A 7080-nucleotide genomic window follows, 5' to 3' on the forward strand; every position below is an offset into this window, starting at 1 on the left:
TGAACGTGATTCCATTGCAAAACTTTGTTCAATGTCCTTACAATTAAGTTGCGTCCAGTTAAAAAAATGTAATAGCCGATAATATTCACAGCTTGTAGAGTTTAAAAGTTACATAGAAGTAAGTACAATATTGAGACACGTCCAAGTGCAACTAAGCTGATTTCACTGACATTGTGGAAACATTTAATATTACAATTATAAAACAAAAGCACAGCGCTTTAATTTGAACAACTGTGCAAGCAAAATGGACTCAAGAAGCAGAATAAATGAATTTTGATTTGAGTACTTGTAATTCATATATATTTTAATGCAGCTTAACTATTAATAGAAGCTTGCATAGAAACATAAGTAAACAAGGATAATCACCCTCATTAAGCTGTTAATAAGGACATATGATACAATCACCTACACAAGTGCTACAACCAAATAAATGACTCTCAAATCAGAAACTTGAGAATAAAGAATCTGCTTAAATGTGTCACTGGGAAATACATTAAACCTGCATGCAATATGTCCAAAGGAAAAATGCAGAAGACTAAAAACACTTTGGGGTTTATTTACAAGATAACTGCGCTGCGTCATTAGAAAAGTGCAGTGATGCGTCGGAATTACAACAATAAGACACATCCCTGTGCTTTCCTCTGTGATGGTGCACAATAGGCTGCCTGGTGCCAATGCAGCCAGCCTTGCACCATGTTGCAGGGGTGCTTGTGTTTCATGGATGATTGTATTTGTGCAGGAAGGGACACCATCCTGCACAAAAACCATTATTGATAGTGTTTTCCATGGGGATGCATTAGAATCTGACACGTTCCAAAGTTTATGAGACCTTCTAAATATGTGAATGCATTACAATCCAGCTTGGGAACACCCACAGGAACACCCATGGAACGTCCCTTTCAGGGTGCTTTGCAAAGCTTTGTAAATATCGGCCAGCATACTGCGCCACCGTAGCGTAAAAAAGTGAAGTTCCTGTGGAACAACAGGTTTGTAAATATGCCCTTCTGAATTTTGTAGACCCAACCTTCAAAGGCTTTCATATTAGTCCAACACAGCTGAATAATTTAAAATGTTATCACCTGCAAACAGAAGTAGGTATCGTCATGAATACAATTAGTTAATTATTAGCAAGAAAGGCTTTGGGCTAAAAACAAATACTGAGGGAAGGTCTTTGACTTCTCTCAAAATGAGTAAAGGTTTTTATTTGTGTGGTCATTGATAATATAGAAAGTTTATCACATTGTTTTGTGTTTTTTTTCATGAAAAGAGAGTGTTAAGTGCACTAATATTTCAAATTAAGTAAGCAACTTAGTTCATGATGCTCATATTTTAAAAATATATTTTCCTTAATAGTCTGCAAACTACAATGTTCTTTCTATCATTCAAAATTCAATAGCAACAGCAAACTACCTATGCTGTGTCACTTTGTTGGGATGGCAATCCAATTTTATTATCACCACTTTCATTGTTAGTATTTTTATTACTATTCTTCAGTGATTCATTTTCTCTTCATATTTTATTTGGGCCTAAATAAAACATTATATCATTTTGCTCCAGCAACCCTGCATTCGCAGAGTTACTGATACTGGGGGTAGCAGTATGCCCAAAAGGGGCAGGGTTAGCAAGGAGTATAAGCAAAATGCCGAGGTTCCTAGAGAAATTAGGAATTGCTATATTGCTTATGTCATGTTGTGTGTGATTCCTATTGTTCATTCTCCCCAGAATGTCACTCAGAGGTTTTAGCTGCTTTTAGCTGTCAGAGGCTCTGGGCGAAACATACAGTGTCCATGGTATTATCATTTCAATGGGACCAGTCACTGTTGCTGAAGGTCCTATTGGAATTCATGAACGTGTAAAGAAAATATCACCTGGGATTAGTAGAGAAGTGTTTCTGGTGGACATGTGTGTAAACAAGTGCCTTGGTTGTCGCCCTGCTACTGTAAATGGCACTTCTGCTCCTGTAGATGCCATTAATGCATTAGACATGGGGATTGTTTAGAAAAGGGCATACAAAGCTATTGTTATTGATCTCCGCCCATAGGAGGGGATCAGAAATTGTATTTTTGATAGCATTAGTTTCCACCCACTTGTATAATAGGATGTAGACTTATAAATCCTACTACTGGTGGTGACTTCTGCCCAGAAATGGTGAATATCATCCACACAGTGAGAAAACAATCATTAGTGCATACCACTAAAACTCTAGCCCTAAACAAGTCAACGTATTATATGTAATAGGGGACCTAGATGTAAAGCAGAAGGCTATAAAGCTGTTGTTTTCTCAAGGAGATCTCTTGAACAACCTAAATAACCTTTGCTACTTTCCTCAACGGTCAAGGGTATACACCCTAATGTGCACTAGCTAAATTTGGATCTTTTATTAGCCCAATCAGTGCTCGACCTTCTGGAGGCTACCACTGTAAGCCTACCTAATTTTAAAACATCAACACAATGGAAGGAGCACGTATATTAAAAATGCTTGATAACAATAAATTATTGAAAATTCTGAAAACTGATCCAATCCACAGGCCTGTATTAGTTTTGATGAATAATGTCTTTTTATAATTTTTTTCTTTCTTTTTCCTTTTCAACAGTTTATATTTTTTCAGATGATCATTTTCTGATTTCCACAATTCTTCATCAATTTTTGATCAGTTTTTCATGAATTTTAACATAAACAGTCTATGCGCTTCGTCCTAACACAGGACTTCGTCAGGGCTTTCTCAATGTAACTGGTTGATTGCGGTCCCAAATCTCCTCCGATATCAGAGGCAGCAGCGAATCTATCAAAGAATACGAGTGAACAATAGCGGTGATTGAAACTGAAAGTGCGCTTATAGGCAGCTGATGATTTATTGAATATTAGGATTGAACAGTAGTGAAGAATTTGGATTCTGACCCGAGAAAATATATTACGAAGCTCTAATTTCAGACAAGATCCCCGCCGTCAAATCGAGCCAAATTCTCTCATCCTCATCTTCAGATTAGAAATTAGGTCATGTCCAGCAGATTGTTTTAGTTTAAAGGTACGGGACATGCACTTCGCACTACGCAAGCTACGTGTAGCTTGCGTAGTGTGAAGTGCACTGCGCGTAGCTACGCGTAGCTACACGTAGCGCAACTACGTGAACTACGCCCAGGATTACTTATAGTGCTGCCCCAACACCAATTGTTTATAACTCAGAATTGGAAACAGATTCATGTGTCAACCACCTATGAGTACAAGAATCAACCAACACACTTTCAAGATGCTTTTCATTATGTCCAAAAGAATTTAATGAAGATTGAGGGACAAAATATGTATTGTGAATAGAGGATGTCAAAAAGGATCTATTTGCACACAGTGCCATACAAACAAGAGACTCATCATAGTGTGCTAGTTGAAACATCACATGAGAGGGGGTGAAGAAGTATAGAATTGTATATGCAATCTCAGTTCTATATGTGAAAAGGGCAGGAAATGCATACTTTTCATAAGTAAAAAAATGGGGCATGATAGTCCTAAATAATTTGTAATAGGTAGAGGTCCAAAGAGGCAAGAGTAACTACAGTTAATTAGGGGCTTTATTGTAAAGCAAAACAAAAATATTCTCACAGAGCTATATGAGCATATCTTCTTGAAGAATAAACAAATATTTGAAAGAATAAGACATTTGGACACTAGCTTTGAAGTTTTAGTGAAGCCTGTACCTTGCTGCTACGCCAGGGAGTGAAGGAAATTTGAGGAAGTTTTAAAGCTGAATGATCCATAGATTCTCCTACATCAAAATGCAATTTCCCTTATAATTTAAGTGAGAATTGGCAGACCAGCTACTAAAATACGGCTGTTTCTGGCACCATATTTTTTTTATTCAAGGGTCTGGCTTAATCTGTGAGTATATGCCACAATGATTCAAAGCTATTCTTTTCAAAGGCATAATCTTGTGGAATTTCCAGTATTGTGTGTAATGGATTCGATGCACAATGCCTGAGATTATAAGATTATGGCATGCCAAGTGAACAAGATTTTGTTCCGGTTAAAATAGTGTTACAGTGTGTGTATGTATTTTTGTGTGTGTGCATTTGTTTTTGATTGTTTTCCATATGTTCTGACACACAATTAAGCCGTTTTGGCCAGGGTTGTGATTGCTTTAAAATGCTCGAATCATTTTTCCCAGCTTCCCTTTGGATCCTATTAGGGTCCCATTGACCTGAGAGAGTCACCAGATAGTTCTTTGTAGTGTGTCATTCACTTTGGGCTCAGTAGTGCCCTGTCTAACAAAACAGTTAGTGTACACATGAGTGTAATATTGTTATGATGAGGACTTTGTAAGAATGTTGGATATTAGTTGGGAACGATAATAATCCTTCACAAGTAATAGGATCGAAATCGTCTATCTACTGTGTATTAAGTGCTCCTTTGTGACATGTGATGCAGAGCAGTGCAATTCTTAGAAAAAGGTGGTGTGGACTAGTGACACAGTCCTCAGGCCCACAAGAAACAATACTTAATAAATCGCTGCCAAGTCAGTGCAAGAAAGCACTATATTACTCACACCCTACTCAGCTCTTGCAAACATTTAAAAGTGGCTGTTAGAAATACCCCTGGTGCAACCCCCACTTGTGCTCATAAGGTCTTCATTCACTAGGGCACTGTCAGCACCCAAGGGCATAGTTTTACAAAGTACCCAGGGAGTCGTGCCCCTGTCAGGACAACCCAATTAAAAGATTTCAGACAGCTTATGCACCATAGAAAACATTCTTCTCCCCAGGCCTCTGACCCTCCCTGGGGACATTGAGATGATTAGGGGGTGAACACCTCACATGCTACTCTCCACAATGTTCTGCAAGTCTCAGTGAAGGATTTATGTACCCACCAGCAATTCTTCCAAAGAAGAGAGAAAACAGAAGGAGATTTCTCTAGCCCTACTGGGTCAGTATTGATGATTGTTGGCTCTTATTGCTCTTGGTAGCTGGAGCTAGCCAATAGGAGTGTTCAATTTAGGCCTCCTATTCTCTGAAATGTTGTGGTTTCTAGAAGCTATTTTTCTACTGCTCTCTATTGGATGATGGTGAGCATATGGATTTTGCAGGTCCCCAAGTAAAGTGGGATTCCTGATGACTCATCCCCTGAAGGATATACTCCTGATGAATGGACTTGTTTTGACTTGGACTCTGTAGAGCTATCCATCCTAGACCAGTGGCACCTGCCTCACCACACCCTCTGGGGGACATTAGAGGGGTCAGCATGATGGTGACCATAGAAGAAAGAGTTCCAATTAAACATCTATAGAATGGTCGTGCAAGTGAGTGACTTTCGACTGAAGAGAAGTCCTGACGCCTGCTGAAACACAGGCACCCTGCAAGTGACTAGAAAGACATGAGGCCAGGGGAGTGCATGCAGAAGATGTGGATGCTGCTGGAAAAGATCCCAGGCTGACGAGAGCTGAAGGAGCCCAGACATATGACAGGTTAATAATGATGAGGAGCTAAAGGGCAGGCTCGATGCTCTCCTTCAACAGAGAGAGAGCAGTGAAGTAAAAGAGCTCATAAAGATTTGTAAACTTTTAGAGGCCAAGAGGCTCTTTGTGCTGGGTCTGTAAAAAGCTACGAGGAGTTAATAGCACTGCGTGCCATGCATGGCCCTCATTTCCTTGCATTTATAAACAACCCTGGGGAAGACCAGGGCCCATGGTCGGCATACTACAGGGAGGACTTGTGAAACCTTCATCAGTGATATTGTTTGATGGTACTTGCAGAGCACTAGAACACTCTGGAAGTTGTATGTGCCCCAGGGACGAAAGAATCCATGAGCATTGGTGCACTCTAATTCTATTAGCTCTTAGAGAGGACCAGAGCAACAGGAGCACTGGGGTGCCATTCTCCTGCTCCCAGTGCCTGTGTATCGGGTAGGAGGGAGAGCAGAGCACCTGGAATTTCCACCTATCTTTGTGGGCAAGAGGAGAGTAATTGATGGATCCTACACTGACACAGTGACAGCATTGGTTGAGGGAGCTGACTGTGTTGCGTGGCTTGGGCTCATACATAGCTCCTTGGATCAGGAGTGTCCCACACAAGGGGCATGGGCACTCGGATCATAATAATAATTGCATCGCCCATGAGAATATAATAAAGAAAATCATTTTTGCACACAGCTGCTTCACAGGAAGTTAGACTCAGGCCTACATGATGCCCCATAATCACCCAAGTGAGCAAAAAAATGTGCACATAATGAGACTAGTGGCTTCACCAGGAAAGTTTCCATTGTATATGGCAGGCTGCAAGACATGCAGCGGTCTCGTGGAGCCCCTTTGTCAATTTAATAATGTCACCCTATGTTTAACAGGTACACCAAAGAATAACCTGGCAAGACTTTTCTTCATTTTTCAAGTATCTCTGGGGTTGGCACTTTTACTTTTATGGTTCTAGGATCTTAAATCTCTGCTTTTTGATTGTAAGACTGCTTTTGCTGTAAAACAAAGGTTAAAAAAAATGCTCACGGGGCGTGGTCTGGCCACGCAGGAAGATGGCCGCCTGCTAGGGGAGCTCCGCCGAGGGACGGACCCCTGACGAGCTTCTCTGCCCTACCTGTTTGTGTGGGTCATGTCTTCAGTGCTTGCAGGACTCCGGAGATAATGAGGGTCGCTCCGGTGGTTTCTTCAAGTGGCTAGCGGCGCTTGCTCCTGTCAAAACGGCATGACGGTGAGGTGGCCGGTTCCTACAGCTCACACCACGGCATTCGCGCGCTCCTGAAGCCGCGCCTCTCCTCAGCAAAGGCGGCACCCTCGCTAACACAGGGCCGCGCCTCTTCCGATTCTAGGCCGCGCCTCCTCAGACGGAGGGGGCGCGCTTCACTTCGGCTGCAGACTGTTTTCTGTATATCATTGCCAGTATTACTAGTATGCAGCGCCCTCTCCAGGCTTCTTTAGGAGGAGTTTTCTTCAAAGTTGCTGACGATATATTTTGATGTGAAAGGGGATTATACAAGACAACAAAGGGAAACTAAAGGACTGGCACACCCGTCATTCCACTGAAGCACGCTTATTTTCAGTCAAATGTGCACATGCACACAGGTGAAATACCAATATTGGCAGGGCTAAA

The 7080-nt window shown here is 41.3% G+C and overlaps 1 long non-coding RNA gene across 1 annotated transcript in view; it reads right to left on the reverse strand.

Moving 5' to 3' along the window:
- The window catches only part of LOC144761388 (uncharacterized), a 313298-nt gene extending 306459 nt beyond the window's left edge, over positions 1 to 6839 (reverse strand). The window contains exon 1 of the long non-coding RNA XR_013595700.1: positions 6568 to 6839. This is a non-coding gene — a long non-coding RNA (uncharacterized LOC144761388). The remainder of the gene's footprint in view (positions 1 to 6567) is intronic.
- Between the last annotated feature and the right edge of the window lie 241 nt (positions 6840 to 7080).

Source organism: Lissotriton helveticus, chromosome 6, assembly GCF_964261635.1.
Source record: "Lissotriton helveticus chromosome 6, aLisHel1.1, whole genome shotgun sequence".
Lineage (NCBI taxonomy): Eukaryota > Metazoa > Chordata > Amphibia > Caudata > Salamandridae > Lissotriton > Lissotriton helveticus.